The sequence below is a fragment of the Narcine bancroftii genome, chromosome 1 (genome assembly GCF_036971445.1).
Source record: "Narcine bancroftii isolate sNarBan1 chromosome 1, sNarBan1.hap1, whole genome shotgun sequence".
Lineage (NCBI taxonomy): Eukaryota > Metazoa > Chordata > Chondrichthyes > Torpediniformes > Narcinidae > Narcine > Narcine bancroftii.
The window spans coordinates 125169062-125186053 of NC_091469.1; positions in this window are offsets into that span (position 1 = coordinate 125169062).

A 16992-nucleotide genomic window follows, 5' to 3' on the forward strand; every position below is an offset into this window, starting at 1 on the left:
TCCGACTCATTCTTCTCCTCAAGTGTCCCTTTCACACTTGCAAGCGATCCCAGGAATTAACCGCCAATCAGCCCTTAAGTGTGAAAGCAAAATCATCTCACGCCCGGGATTGACTGCCTCAACCCCTAGTACAATCCCCGGCCTCTGCAATCAGGCAAGTGTGAAATGGGTAATTGCATTGTGGGATTGAAATGACCCAAGTTTTTGCATGAAGAAAAGATTAAAATGGAGGTATAAACTTTGCTGTGAGGGAGAGAGAGAGAGGAACTAGCTATCGCGCACACAATTTTTAAACCGCATGGGAAAGTTGGTAATACAGTAAAACCTCGTTAGAACGTGGTAGTTGGGGTCCAAGATTTCATACCGTGTTACAGTCGAGTTGCGGAACAGATGCAAAAAGGTCAGAGGGCCCACGGATAATCAAACCCAAATATTACCAGTTTTCGAAGGATCCACTCTCTATAACAAACAACTTCATTGAAAGAAAGCAAGTGCATTCATTTAATATTGAGATTCTGAATTTTAATCAACTTATTTGCAAAATTTGGGGTATGTATTTTCAAGTGTCAATAGTCACAGATGCCCGCGCTATAAGCGATTCTGTGGATTAACGAATTGTGTTCTAATGAGGTTTCGCTGTACTATAGTGCACAATTTATAAATACCATGGGAAAAATACCACGGACCTCACTTCCCAGAATGCCGTGTGGCAGAAAAACCCGCCCATGAAGAGAGCTTAGCTAATTACTTGTGTTTTAGAGCTAGTGAACCAGTGCGGACTCGAAAGACCAACATGGCCTGTTTCCGCTCTGTAAATGGTTATATGGTTATGGTTAAATGCTCAGTTGCTGCAGCTGGTCATACAGCATGGCATTCTGGGAAGGCAGGTCTGCCATCGCTTTTTTCCCCACGGTATTTATAAATTGTATGCAATAGTGCTACCAACTTTCCCATGCTCTATAAACTGTGCACAATAGCACTACAAACTTTTCCATGCTGATTAAATATTGTCCACTATTGCTATTTATTGGTAGCATTTTCTCACAATCCCTTATAAAGATGTATATAGGTTGGCACAACAATAACAGGAGCTGAAGAGTTCATACTGTGCTGTACATAAAGGTTAATTATGTTATAATTAAAGCATGATTCATTTTGTTCAAATATAAGATCATAATACATAGATCAGGATTTAGGGCAGGTCCACCATCGCTTGATGCATCATGATGTCACCAGTCGAAGGTAGAACAATCCTAATCCCGGGGATGCCTCCTTCCAAGTGTGAAAGTGTTCAGTGTCCCAGTTAGGAGTGGTCAAGTGTGAAAAGCCAAACCCCCATTCCTATCGTGGGACACTGAGCAGCCAATTTAGTGGGATGTAAGTGTGAAAAGGGCTATTGTAAAATCATTTATTAGAAAAATACTGGTCTTGTTTTTAGAACAACTTAACGTGGCCACTAAAACAGCTGACTGTTTACTTGTATTTTACAAGTAAACACAAGGTAATTGGAGGATAGCTAATGTTCCAGTGTTTAAGAAAAGCTCCAAGAATAATCCAGAAATTTATAGACTGGTGAGCCTGACATCAGGAGTAGGTAAATTATTGGGAGATATTCTGAGAGACCAGATGTATAAGTATTTGGATAAGCAGGAACTGATGAGGAATAGTCAATGTGACTTTATGTGTGGTCATATAGAGTTTTTCCAGGAGGTTGCCAGGTAAGTTGATGAAGGAAAGGCAGTGGGTGTTGCTCACTGTAGTGTGGAGGATCATTTGGCCTCTCTGGTGGGAAACTGGTTAGAAGCCACCACATCTGTCAACCAACATCAAGACCAATCATTGCTGAGTACTCGGGTTGGCCCTTTTAATGGTCCTTTTAAAAGAAAATACACATCACCACTAGCTCCTTTTGGGCATACATGGGCTGACCCTATGGCCAATTACTATGTGCCCAACACATGGAGCAGCTTGGTTTCTTTCTCCCCAAGGAACGAACCTAAGCTCCACTCCCGGTTATGAGCCAAAGATGCCACTGGAGAATTAATCAATGGTGTGTGCCAGTAACGGGTGTGGGAACTTATTATGGTGCACACTAATAAAAGACTGTTGTAATGTTTTTCTTCTCTCCCAATCAATCAGTGCCGTACTTGCATGGGGGTCTAGGGGTGGTGATTACTTTTGCATCTTCTGTACTGTAGACAGCCGCTCCCATCGGCTGCTCTGCACCCACTACACCCACTGTACTCATCCCTGCTACATGCATTAGTTAAAAATGGAACTTGGCTGGTAGCAGACGCCATTTCAAGAAGCTCCCATTATACATTATATTGTTGTTGGATTTAACAGTAAAGCGTTCATCAGAGGCTCCCACTTGGTGGTGTGGTTATTTGATGCAATAACAAACATGGTGTCAGAAGTGGGATCGGGTGCATCCCAAGCCTGAAGCCTTCAAGTGAAAACTAAGTAACCAATGCCACGCTTGTAACTGTGCCATAACAGCGGACAGATTCAGAAGGGCCGACCTGCTTGTGTTTGAAGGTAATGTGACCGAGAAGTGACACGTATTCAAACAAGAATATGACATTTTAATTGTGTTAGTGCATTGTAATAAGTCTGCCTGAGCAGGAGTATATATTTTACTAAATTTGGAGGGCCCGAGGCCATCAAAAGGGAAAGGTCATTCATATGTGCAAATAAGGGTTATCATTACCAGTCTGGCTGAGTCCAGAGAGGACTGTGGGTGTTTAAAGAGAATATTTCGAGAAATGTGCAATCCACAAAAGAACTTAACAATGGAAAGGTACAGATTTAATACCAGAAACCAGAGGCCTGGCAAGCCAATTTACTTGTATGTCAGCAGCCTAAAAATCAGGACAAAGACCTGTGACTTCAGAGTGTTCTGTGAAGAGTTGATTAAAGACAATAGTCTGCGGCATATGCGATGAAGGCAAGAAAAAGGCACTGTTGCACAGCAGTGAACTAATGCTCGCAAAGGCCATCTCCACGTATCTGGCCTTTGAAACCACGGAGGAGAACAGTAGAAAGGTAGCCCCTCCACAGCAGCAAAGTGTGAGTATAGACCCAGTCCAGGCAGGACCTGCGAACAGGCAGTGGCTGGATGCCAGCAGAAGACAAAAACAACCAAGCCTTACTACACCTTCACCCAGGACAGAGTGCGGTAACTGTGGCGGCAACCATGTGGCAAGATGAGAGATGTGCCCAGCGTTCGGCCAACAGTGTCGAGCCTACCAGAAATTGAACCATTTTAGCAGATGCTGCAGGGCCAAGGAGCAACTCACCCCAAGACCCAGATACAGAAGGATGATTAACCAGTTGGAACCTAAGCAAGGACAAACCAACTAGGATGACGAGCAAGAATTAGAGGAAGCCAGGAAGCATTTGTAACAATAAAGATCAATGGTAAAGCAACAGACGTGAAAGTTGAGACTGGAGCCAAGTGTAATGTCATGTCACAAAGAACATTCAGTCAATTGAGGAAGCCTAATGGCATGTGGGGGTAGCAGAATCAGAACTGGCAGCACAGTGTGACTGCAGTGCTACATACATGGACAAGTACTCATACTAACTTTCTTCGTAGTTCAGGAAGGCATCCTGCCTCTGCTGGGCCTGAGTGTAAGCATGGACATGGGACTTGTTTTATTCAGCAGAGAGGTACACCAGATAAGTCCGGCAAAAGATGATTTGACACAAAGAATCTTTTCTGAGTACAGTGACCTTTTTACGGAGGGACTGGAGAAACTGCCAGTGACATTCTCCATGTGGCTTGACCCAGAAGTGAGGCCTTTGGTCCCTCTGGCACACCATATACCAGTAGCAATGAAGGACAGGGTTAAGGTTGAACTGGACAGGATGCTGGACCTGGGCATGATTGCTTCAGTCTTCGAGCCCATCAAATGGGTGTAAATGACATCAGAAGAGAAAGACTGGACCAAGAGTGGTTAGCCAGATTGGGAGTGTAGTTCCCAATGCTGACCTTCTTTTGAAATTGAATAGGAGCTTGTGAGGAGTAGTGTTGGTCACGCTACGTTGTAGTGACCGGATGGAATGGAGCGCCATAGGGAGGACTTCCTGCCAGCATGAATCGTGGAAGGCCTTTTGACTTCAGGGCCAGTTTGACAGCCTTCCAGACCGTGGCATTCTCCTTTTCAACCTGGCTGTTCCCCCGGGGGTTGTAGCTAGTAGTCCTGCTGGATGCAATGCCCCTCACCAGCAGGTACTGATGTAGCTCATCACTCATAAAGAATGAGCTCCAGTCACTATGAATATAGCTGGATACCCGAACATGGAGTCTAGGGTCTTTATGATTGACAAAGTGGACATGTTTGGACATGGAATGGTGAACAAGAAGCAGGAGTACTCATCAGTGATAGAGAGGAAGAAGATGTTCCCGTTCATGGAGGGGAGAGGTCCCTTAAAATCGACACTGAGCCATTCGAAGGGTCTGGATGACTTGTTCAGCTGCGCATTTGCGGGGTGGTAGAAATGTGGTTGCACTCCACGCAGACCTAGCAAGACCTGATCATTTCCTTGATGTCTTCCATGGAGTAGGGCAGATTGTGCGCCTTGACAAAATAAGCAATGCGGGTGACCCCTGGATGGCAGAGTGCATTATACAGAGACCGCAGTTGGCTGGGTGTGCGGAGGCACAGCTTCCTCTGGTCAAGGCATCTGGAGGGTGATTAAGGGCTCCTGGTTGATAGGCAATGTCATAATTGTAGGTGGAAAGCTCGATCCTCCACCTAACAATCTTGTCATTCTTGATTTTGCCTCTCTTGACATTATTAAACATGAATGCGACCATGCACTGGTCAGTGAGGAGTGTAAATCTTCTACCAGCCAGGTAGTGTCTCCAGTGCCTCGCGGCTTCTCCAATGGCTTGAACCTCCTTTTTCACAGATGGGTTCCGGAGCTTGTGGCCTTGTAATGTCCAAGGAAAAAAAATTGCAACTGGCCTGCCTGCCTGGTTGATGGTAGCGGCTAGGGCTACATCTGAAGCATCGCTTTCCACTTAGAAAGGTACATTCTTGTCCACCATGTGCATGGAAGCTTTTGCAATGTGGTTCCAGAGGTTGTTAAAAACCATTTGGGCTTTTAAGAGAGGACAAATCTTATCAGTGTATTGAGGGATCCACTGGGCATAGTATGAGAAAAACCCCAGGCATCTCCTTAAAGCCTTTGTAGTCCTGGGAATGGGAGCTCTAACACAGGATGCAACCTATTGGAATTAGGACCAATGATACCATTCTCCACCACGTAGTCAAGGACAGTCAGACGTTTAGTCCTGAACACACACTTATCAGAGTTATAAGTGAGTTTCGGGGCTTTTGCCACGTGGAGAAAACTTTGGAAGTTGGTATCATGGTCTTGTAAGGTGTGGCTGCAGATGGTGACATTATCAAGGTAGGGGAAGGTAGCCTTCAACCCATACTCATCCACCATTCTGTCCATCGGCCTCTGGAAGATAGAAACTCTGTAATACCAAAAGAGACCCTCCAAAATTGATAGAGACGACTGTTAGCCTCAAATGCCATATATGGACTGTCCTCAGAATGGATTGGCAGCTGGTGATAAGCAACTTTCAGGTCAATGGTCAAGTAGACTTGATACTGCGCAATATCATTCTCAATGTCTGAAATTCGAGAGAGGAGGTATGTGTCCAGGAGTATATACCGATTAATAGTTTAGCTATAGTCAATTAATAGCCTGGACTTGTTTTTTCCTTTTACCACTACCACTTGCGCTCTCCATGAGCTGGTGCTAGGTTCGATCATACCTTTGTTGAGCAGGCGTTGGGTCTCAGACTTTATAAAATCTCGGTCTGCTGTACTGTACTTCCTGCTCTTGGTAGCAATGGGTTTGCAGACTGAGGACAGGTTCAGGAAGAGAGGAGGAGGGTTGATATTCAGTGTGGAGAGCCTGCATGTGGGTTCTGATTTTAGGGGCCCTCTGTTCTGAACTGTTACAGGGGGGAGGGGACCAGAATACTCCAAGGTCACGCTTTTAAGGTGACACAGGAAGTCCAGACCCAACAGCACAGGAGCACACAATTCATTAAGTATATACAAGTGAAATTCACAGAATTTCCCCCCCTTCAAATGACAGATGTACTATAGAATGTGGTTGAACACGTAGAATGTGAATGAGACGCGAGGAATATGCGATAATTGGAAGGATACATCTTTAGGCTGTATTTTTGCACAGTCCGTGAGTCTATGAAGCTTAGCAATTAGTGGAATGTCTGTTTACTTTCACAGTCACTATGGAGTTGCTGAGCTGGCGAGGTCTGTCCTAATCTAGGACCATTGAAGTTAGGTCCCCGAAGACTTCATGCTCCTCACTCGAGTGGTCTCCACTGTCCTGAATTGCCCTCTGTGAGTAAGATGGTATTGACCTTGTGGTGCGGCAAGATGGCCGTCCTCCTTCCTCCTCCTACAATTATGGCGTTGAATTTGGATCGTGATGAGATGGCTGACGAGCCTTTTCGCGCCGCTTTCTCACTGCCAGCCTCCGTTGGTGCACAGCACAGAAAGTGGGGGAACGGTGCAGGCCACGGATTTCCCCAGGCTTTTTCTCACACTGCAAACCCTTGCCTGATGCCCTTTCTTGCCACAGCTGAAACACATTGAGTCTTTGCTGGGCAACGATTTGGGGTTGCTGGCTCTTGGCACAGAAAAAAACACTCCCTAGCACATTATTAGGGCAGGGGTAGCGGGAACAGCCGGTCCTTCGAATGGGTCACCTGGGTGAGCGAGCTCGCTGGCTTCAAGGTCATCGTTGTCATGCTTGGCCTGTTCCAATGATTTGGCCTGTTCAACATTGCTAGCCCCGTCCTTCTTTCCCGAATTGAGCAGTCGCTACCTCATGTACCTTGAGCAGAACCCCGCGACTAGAATGCCCCAGATCTGTTCTTCTTCACGAACACGGCCCATAGCTGCTTCTTGGTATGCATCCACAGAACCAGTAGCTAGTCTTCGATGGTCTCTCCTGGCCGCTGGTAAAGTAGAGCAAGTTGGTACCTTGCTAGGACCTCGTTTTGCGACTTTAAGAATTGAGCCTTCAATGCCTTGATGGCAATGTCATATGTAGAGCAGTCCCTGATGACTGCATACCCTTTCGTTTCTGCCCTCTAAACGAGTGCAGACCTCCTGAATTCATCGGTGTGGAAGACGTCTCTGGTCGCGTTCAGGTTGGCCTGGAAGCAGTCTAGCCAGTATGTGAACTCCTCAGCCATGTTGGGGACAGCAGATCTATCAGTAGCATATCAGGCTTCAGTAGCACTTCCATCATTTAGGGAATAAGCTAATAAAATTGTAGTGTGAATAAAAGCTCTCATGACCGGAGGGAGAACAAACACTTTTATTAGCTTATAACTATGGGTAGGGGTTCACAGTGGTCTTCAGAAGGGTTCTGGGTTTAGGTGGGAAACCAGGCTTATATGTGAGCAGAAGGGGCAGAGCCAGGAGGCAGGGCCAGCCATCAGCACAACACACTACCAGTGAATCCCAGTTCACTGCACAAATAAAACTTGACTACAAATCGTCGCTGCTGGCTTCATTCAGCATGAGTTTCGGCCAATACAGATTCCTGCAAATGCCATTCAGAAACAATTCAACCAGCGAGATATTTCAAAGATCAATGGAGCAAATCTTTGCTCTGTACCCCTGTGCCATCATTGTTGATGACGTACTCATGGTTGGCAAGGACTTGGAAGAACATGACACAAATTTTTAAAAAAGTACTCAACAGAGCCCAGAAGGTAAACTTTAAACTCAATCCCCAATCCCCGAAGTGCAGATTTCAGCTGAAACAGTCCGGTTATGTAGGCCATGTTTTCACAGGAGAAGGCCTGAAGGCAGACCCATCAAATACCAGGGCAATCAGTGAAATGCCAGTACTGACAGATGTGAGAGCACTAGAATTTAACCTGGGCATGGTCAATTACCTGTGCAAGTTCATCCCGAACTCCCGTGATCTTACTGCTCCATTAAGGCAGCTGACATGGAGTGGTCCTGGCATGAGCAGCAACAACTCACAATTGATACATTAAAAAGGCATATGTCATGCCCACCTGTTCTATCGTATGACAACCTACAAAGACCAGTCATGCTAACCTGTGATGCATCATGGTAGAGTCTGGGTGCACCATGCATCCAGGTCATTCACCGACACGGAGACCAGGTGCACCCAAATAGAGAAGGAGTTGTTGGCAGTAGTTTTCGCCTGCTCAGAATTCAATATCTACATCTATGGTAGACCAGTGACCATAGAGACTCACCACTTAACTCTGGTTACAATCCTGAAGAAGCCAATTCACACAGTCCCTGCATGATTACAGAGAAAGATGCTCAGTCTTCAGAAATACAACCTGTCTTTAGTTTACGTGCAGAAAAGAAATGCACTTAGCCGACGTGCTCTCCCAGAAAATGCACGATCCAGCACGCTGAGGAAGAGGACACTTCGGATATAATGACAGTAATGCACATCTCCTCCTCCCGGTTGGAGGAACTGAGATGGGACACGGATGAGGATGCAACTTTGAGGAAACTCGGCAATTTTATCAAGGGCGGCTGGCCAGACAAGCAGCGCAGCCTACCACCTGAAGTTCAACCCTACTTCCCATTCCGGGACGAATTACTCATCGATGGCAAAATCACAATGAAATTCCAGAGAGCAGTAGTCCCGAGTTCTCTGCAAAACACCTACGTCAGCATCTTGCACAGAGGGCACCCGAGGGCAGAAGCAACCAAACGCAGGGCTAGAGACATTGTTTTTTGGCCAGGGATGAGTGAAGACATAGACGAAGAGGTACAAGCTTGCCCAGTGTGCAACAACACCAGGCCACACCAGTAGAAAGAGCCACTGCAGCTCCACCCGGTGCCGGACCTCCCCTGGTCAACCGTGGCAACAGACATCTTCAAATGGCATGGTCAGCAGTATTTAGTACTTATCAATTCATACTCTGGTTTGAGGTAGACCTTTTACCTGCCATCACCTCCTCGGCAGACATTACTATGAAGAGGCATTTTCGGTTCATGGGTCACCCCACACTCTGCTATCGGACAATGGCACATAGTTCACCAGTGAGAAATTCAGACACTTTGCAGCAACATTGGATTTCAACCACATCACTAGCAGCCTGAAGTACCCACAGTCAAACGGGTTGGCTGAAAGAGCCATCAGGAGTGCGAAGCAGCTCATGGAGAAGTCTCACAGTGAGAAGATGGATGTGTTCCTCAACCTGCTGAACCTAAGGAACATCCCTTGCAACACCACATTGGGCTCTCTGGCTCAGACTCGTGGCCAGGCAGAGGCGGATGAGCCTACCAGGGGAAAGGAGGCTCTTGGACCTATGATAGCTGCTCTGATAGAAACAGCTGGCCACGAGCCATTAGCAGAAGGACAAGTCATAAGGATGCAGACTCCATAAGGTTACGTCTGCATGGGCAGAATCGAAAGAAGCTGCCAGGAGCCCAGTCATTCCTGGTAAAATCAGAAGGAAGAGTGTATCAGAGAAACCGTTGACACATCATACCTGTAAGAAGAGCCACCCCCATCCCAAACTATTCCTGATGAGACTGTCTACCAAGATCTGGAACATGAACCCAAGATAGGTGGGGCTCCCTCAGTAACAACCCATGAAACAAATGGCCACACCCCTGAGACCATGGATAGGACATCCTCTCCTGCTGAAGCACCCCAAGCATCACTTCCACCAATGGCTACTACATAACACGCTCTGGGCATACTTGTAAGCCCAACCCAAAATATCGGGATTACACTGGACTGGCTTTTCACTGCCGAAATGTAATTATTGTAATGAACACCTACACAGATTGTAGTATGTGGAGGGGATTGCCCTAGAAAGGGGATGTAGACAGCCACTCCCATCATCTGCTGCACCAGCTGCAGCCAGTGTGCTCGCCACAGCATATTGTGCATGCACAAGTCCCTGTGAGGCGGTTTAGTTAATAACACAACTTGGCTGGTAGTAGAGGCCATTTCAAGAAGCTCCCGTTATGCACTGTATTGTTGTTGGATTTAACAGTAAAGCATTTGTCAGAGGTTGCTACTTGTGTTGTCAGGTTATTCTTTCTTTGGCTTGGCTTCGCGGACGAAGATTTATGGAGGGGGTAAATGTCCACATCAGCTGCAGGCTCGTTTGTGGCTGACAAGTCCGATGCGGGACAGGCAGACATGGTTGCAGCGGTTGCAGGGGAAAATTAGTTGGTTGGGGTTGACTGTTGGGTTTTTCCTCCTTTGCCTTTTGTCAGTGAGGTGGGCTCTGCGGTCTTCTTCAAAGCAATAACAAATGTACTATACCTGTATTTAATGCGATTTGTACCAATTATTGGTTTTGTTGCATCCATTTGTGGTGTGTGTGTGCACGTGTGATACCTGTGGTGACTTTCCTTTACAAACAAACAAAAGGTCTTTTGTTATAATCAATTTGCATCCAGATTTGTTGCTTCATGAAAGTGTGATGTGAGGAACAGGTTAAGCTTGAGAAAACAAGAAGCCTGGACGCAAATTGATTATAACAAAAGACCCTTAATTGCCCGTGAGGGAATGTCTCTCATGCGCGCACACACACACACACACACACACACACACACACACACACACACACACACACACACACACACACACACACACACACACACACACACACACACACACACACACACACACACACACACACACATTCTTTCACACTCTCACCTCGCGCGCACATGCAATACAGCTGCAGTGGATGCAACTAAATTGATAGTCCTGACAAACACATTAAAACAGTATAGAAGAAAGGTGCAACAGTACTTGCCACCCCACCCAGTGCAGGTACTGAACACTGAGTCATTGGGAAAGAAGAAATACATTTCAACAGTGTTTTGTTAGTGTGAACTATAATAAACTCCCCCCAACCCCAACCACCAATCTGTTACTGGCACACACCTTAGGATTGATTCTCCACCTAGAGTGTAGCTCTGGTTCATTCCTCAGAGAAAAGACACCCAACTGTTCCAATGTGTAGGGCTTTATACCCCTACCATCCAAAAGAGCTGGCCCAGATATGCCCAAACTTAGGCAGGTGATAAAAGGAGCCAATAGCAAGGAGAGTGCCCAGAGTGGGTGGTCTTGGCTTTGATTTTCAGATGTGATGGCTTCCAGCCAGGTTCCTGCCAGTGGGGTCACATAACCCTCCACACTATATCTACCTGTACTTTGACAAGGTCCTGCATGGTAGGACCTTGGTATTCAGGATGAGGTAGTAAATTAGATCAGACATTGTCTTTATGAGAAAATCGAAATAATGGTCATAGAGGATTGCCTCTCAGACTGGATACCTGTGCCTCAGGAATGAGTGCTGGGTCCATTGTTGTTTGTCATATATATCAATGACCTGGATGAAAATGTGGAAAATTGGAGCAGCAAATTTGCAGATGATACCAAGGTTGGTGGTGTAATGGACAGCGAAGAAGGCTTTCATGGCTTACAGTGGGATGTGAACCAGCTGGGAAAATAGGCCACAAAATGGTCGATGGAAGTTAATATAGACAACTCTGTGGTATTGCACTTTGAAAAGGCAACCAGGGTAGGACTTGCATGCTAAATGGCAGGGAACTGCAGAGTGCATAGGGATCTGGGGATACAGATATGTAATTCTTTGACAATGTCATCACAGGTAGATAGAGTCATAAAGGTAGATAGGGTGATTTGATAGAGATTATGAGGGGTATAGATAGGGTAAATGTAAGCAAGTTTTTTTCCACTGAGGTTGGATAACACAGGAGCTAAGGTGAAAGGAGGTGAAATGTTTAAGGAGGACTTCACTCAGACGCTGGATAGTGTGGAATGAGCTCCCAGCAGAAGTGTGAATGCTGGTTTGATTTCAACATTTAAGAGAAGAATTGGATAGGTATATAAATGGGAGGGATATGAAGGAGGTGGATAGGACTAGGTGGGATAATAGTTTGACACGGACTAGATGGGCTGAAGAGTCTTTCTATGCTGTAGAGTTCTGTGTGTGAGAGGTTGCTACTGCCAGTTGGACAACTTAATTCTGGATATCACCAGAGAAATTGATCTGTGTAGGCTGCATGAATTCTGATGTAAAGAAGGATCAGATAGCTCAATTAGAAATAAATACTAAATGAAAAGGAATGTAGAAAGTTGTTTCTGAGAATATTTGCAATCATGTGATTTGAGAGGTTTATCTGTGTTACACAATCTTGTTTAAGACTTCTTATTAAGGAAGTCCTGCTGTTGGGTAAGTCACAAATCCAGCTCAACATTAAAGGGATCAACTTATAATGGTGATCTCAAAGTCAGCAATAAAAATTTGCAGAGCACCAGTGGCAGATTCACGACCACCCAGGCCCTAGGCAGTGCTTTAGCAAGGCCTCCCAGGTTTGGCCTCATGGAGGGGTTTTCATGGAAGTGTGATGTGAGGAACAGGTTAAGCTTGAGAAAACAACAAGCCTGGACTCAAAATGATTATAACAAAAGACCCTTAATTGCCCGTGAGGGAATGTCTCTCGTGCGCACACACACACACACACACACACACACACACACACACACACACACACACACACACACACACACACACACACACACACACACACACACACACTCTCTCTCACACTCTCATCTCGCGCGCACATGCAATACAGCTGCAGTGGATCCAACCCGCCATCCCACCCACTCACACGCAACACAAGCATCAACGAAGCAACTACACTTTTTATTATAATTTCCATTCGTGTCTCAAATTTAATGTCTCTATCAATGTAAATTATGTTTTAAGTTTAAATAACTTTATCATTATTCAAGCACAAAGCATTCTGCAATACCAAATTAAAATTTAGAATCTTCATGTGTTGGCTTTGCGACATTGTTTTTTTTAAACTTTGTAGATACACAATATTATAACCTGCCCCAGAGGTTCCCAAAGTTACTGATCATGTTGGTAAGCAGTGATAACACATTGTCAAGTCACATCTGATCAAAAACACAGGTTCTTCTGTTCACACACTGATTGGATCGAGACATTTACTGTGCTCACATATAACGTGCAGCCTCTGTTCAATCTGATAATGCAGCTCAATGTCAATTTCAGCAGACAATTTTGCTACCTTCGTATAACGACATGAAATGTTTTTTTTTCAAAACTGGCAATTTCAACTCAAAAATGCATATCTCCATTGAGGTTATCACCTATGGTTAGATTAAATGTTCACTCAACAATTATGAAAATATTGTAGTGGATTATATCATATTTTATAATCCATATAAATATGTTTTTAAAGGAGATAGATTGTGGGGGTTTAGTGTCGGTCACAAACAGATCTCATTTAAAATGCAACAGCTTTGCTCAAACCAGACAGTCCAGGCCCAGGACCTTTGTAAAGACAATAAAATCTGCTCTGCTAAAGGTTTTCATAAGGAGGGACAAATAGAAGAACCTGAGCTCAAGAGACTTCACAAGTAGGTGTTAATTGGACATGCTGTGGAGTAATGGATTATTGTTTTGAAAGCAACAGATGAACGGACTCAGAGGTTTGGGTCTGGTGCCACAATCTGTTTGTTGCAGTTTGCTGTTTTAAGAAAGTCATGTGGTTTTGAAAGCAGAGCGAGAAGAGACCAAACAGGTTTTCTCTAAGAGAGAGAGAGAGAGAGAAAACTGGTTTCTGCAGTCATGGCAAGCTGGCATGAAACCCTGTTTTGAAGACAGGTTGTGAGTTCTGAGTTCTGAGTTCAGGCTGTTGAAAATCCTTGCGGTCCATACAAGAGGAAATGGCTGGCTAGAGTGTTTCACATGAAATAAGGGAAACAATAGGAACTCTGTGGTGACCTGCAGAAAAAGAGGTTCTTCTTTGGCTTGGCTTCGCGGACGAAGATTTATGGAGGGGGTAAATGTCCACGTCAGCTGCAGGTTCGTTTGTGGCTGACAAGTCCGATGCGGGACAGGCAGACACGGTTGCAGGGGAAAATTGGTTGGTTGGGGTTGGGTGTTTCCTCCTTTGCCTTTTGTCAGTGAGGTGGGCTCTGCGGTCTTCTTCAAAGGAGGTTGCTGCCCGCTGAACTGTGAGGCACCAAGATGCACGGTTTGAGGCGATATCAGCCCACTGGCGGTGGTCAATGTGGCAGGCACCAAGAGATTTCTTTAGGCAGTCCTTGTACCTTTTCTTTGGTGCACCTCTGTCACGGTGGCCAGAGGAGAGCTCGCCATATAACACGATCTTGGGAAGGCGATGGTCCTCCATTCTGGAGACGTGACCCACCCAGCGCAGCTGGATCTTCAGCAGCGTGGACTCGATGCTGTCGACCTCTGCCATCTCGAGTACTTCGACGTTAGGGATGAAAGCGCTCCAGTGAATGTTGAGGATGGAGCGGAGACAACGCTGGTGGAAGCGTTCTAGGAGCCGTAGGTGGTGCCGGTAGAGGACCCATGATTCGGAGCCGAACAGGAGTGTGGGTATGACAAAGGCTCTGTATGCGCTTATCTTTGTGAGGTTTTTCAGTTGGTTGTTTTTCCAGACTCTTTTGTGTAGTCTTCCAAAGGCGCTATTTGCCTTGGGCGAGTCTGTTGTCTATCTCGTTGTCGATCGCCGATGGAGATGTGGGGGGGCTGGTAGTCATGGTGGGGAGCTGGCTGATGGAGGACCTCCGTTTTCTTCAGGCTGACTTCCAGGCCAAACATTTTGGCAGTTTCCACAAAACAGGACGTCAAGCGCTGAAGAGCTGGCTCTGAATGAAAGAGGTTACCATTTGGAAAAGCCTGATTGGGCAAGTTTCTTCGGCAAGACACTTGAAGTGGTTGATCAGAAGGAACCAGTTTGTGTGTGTCCAACGAGCAACAAATCTCTCTCTCTGAAACCAACAATAACCTTCCTGAGCGGTAACCATTTAACTTTGAGCACCAGAGTCTGGTGAAAATTCATAAATGTTGAATTTTGTACATGGTATAAGAATTGCCTGCTTCCGGTGAATTTGGAGGAGTGAGAAGTGAGATAGGACTTTGAATCAAAGAACTTTTCTGAACTTATTACATACATGTGTACTAAGAATTAGAAGGGGGTTAAGTTAGGTTAAGTTAAGTTAAAGTTTGATCCTGTTTTTATGTCGAAAGAAAATTAAAAGAATTTTTTAAGTAACCATTTGTCTTGGTGAATTTCTATTGCTGCTGGGTTTTGGGGTCCTCTGAGCCCGTAACATTATCTAGCAAAAAATTGGCACTCTCCACCCCATTATTACTTTATTTATGAACTTCAAATTTAAAAAGTGCAAATAATCAGATGAAAATTACATTTTATTAAAAGTCCATTGGATATGGACCACTAAAGTGGATGCAAATTTGTACGAATATTACCAGTTATATTACCAATTTAGATTTTTTTTAGCCTCAACATTGAATTCGATCAGTGGTTGCTTTGTGACTGTCAAAGATTGCCTTGTTTTTCAGCCTGTAACATGTTGCCCTTAATTTCTGAGGAGGCCGACATCGATAATCCACTGACCATTTCAGAGCATGGCACTTTTTTGCATTCGCAAAGGAGCTGGGACATGTTCAAATCCTTGGACCCATGTATTGAGTGGATTTTATCGTATATTTATTTCAAAGAAGCATGATACGTACAGGCCAAATCTGATCAAACAATTTCATTAACATTAATTTTCCAGTACTCCCCATCCCCGTGCAACTGTATTTAGATAGAAAATAAAATTTCCTGAAGTGTATGGGTTATTTATACTGACCTGCATTATTACAATAATTGTTGGAATTAACGCTGTAATGACAGTTGGGTACACAATTGCATGAATGGGTAGGAGAGAGTTAAAGAGAGTAATGAAGGGTTGTTATTTATTTTGGAGGTTTGTGACCCATATCATCCATAGCAGTAGTTCAGCAGGATCCATAGTTGGCCACATTATTGGAAAGTTTTGGACTGACATCAAATTTGGTGAGACAGTATAGGGTAAGGGATGTTATTTCCGATCACAACAGGATTTAGATGAGCTGATGAATTGGCACAATGAATGACGGATGGGTTTAACATGAATGACGAGGAAGTTTTGGATTTTGCTATGTTAAACCATGGCGGGAAGTGCATGGAAAATATCATGGCCCTGGATTCTCTTGGTAAAACAATGGGAGTTCTTGTACAAGTACTTAATTTCATGAAACTGTTTAACATGGTGGACAGGAGAATGATAGTGAAGGAAGCATTTAACATGCTTGTCTTCATTGATCAGTCATTGAGGACAAGTGTTGGGAAGCCAAGTCACACCTGTTTTCTCTGGTCTGAACCAATTTGGTATTGTGTGCTGCCCTGGTCACCGAGCTGAAAAAACGATGACATTAAGCTGGACATTGTGCAGAAATGCTTGTCTATTTACTTAATAAATGCTTTATTACCTTTAGTGGAGGTCTTGACACATATAGAGATATAGACTGGGAATTTCCCCTGCAACACGGGAGACTTACAGGAGACATGGCAGAGGTATGAGGGGGAGGGAGAAGGTCAATAGTTACACTTATTTTACCAATGTAAGGGAGTATAAAACTACATGGACACATTATCCTTTGGGGTCTAACACTCAGGGAATCTTCCCCTCTTGCCTCCTGCTGCACTGAGCCTCTTCCTTCCCCGACAAGTCCACAGATGGGTCCAAGTCAGCACAAGTGTGTGAGTGCATCAACAGGAGAGCTGTTGCACTGCTTTATTGTTCAATTGTTATTTAATAAAGATCATTACTGATTGTGATTCGAGTCTTGGAGCTTGCTTTCTGCTGCACCCCACAAACCCTTCCAGTGATTGCTGAGCCACTGAGATGTCCTGAAGCCAACTGTTCTCCTCCAAAGTCACAATGGAGACCGTCTGTGTTTCCACTGCAGACCATGTGTGCAAGGTAATCTTTGTATTGCAGTGGACGCCAACAATTGGACCCAGTTGCTGAGTTGTAAGCTTC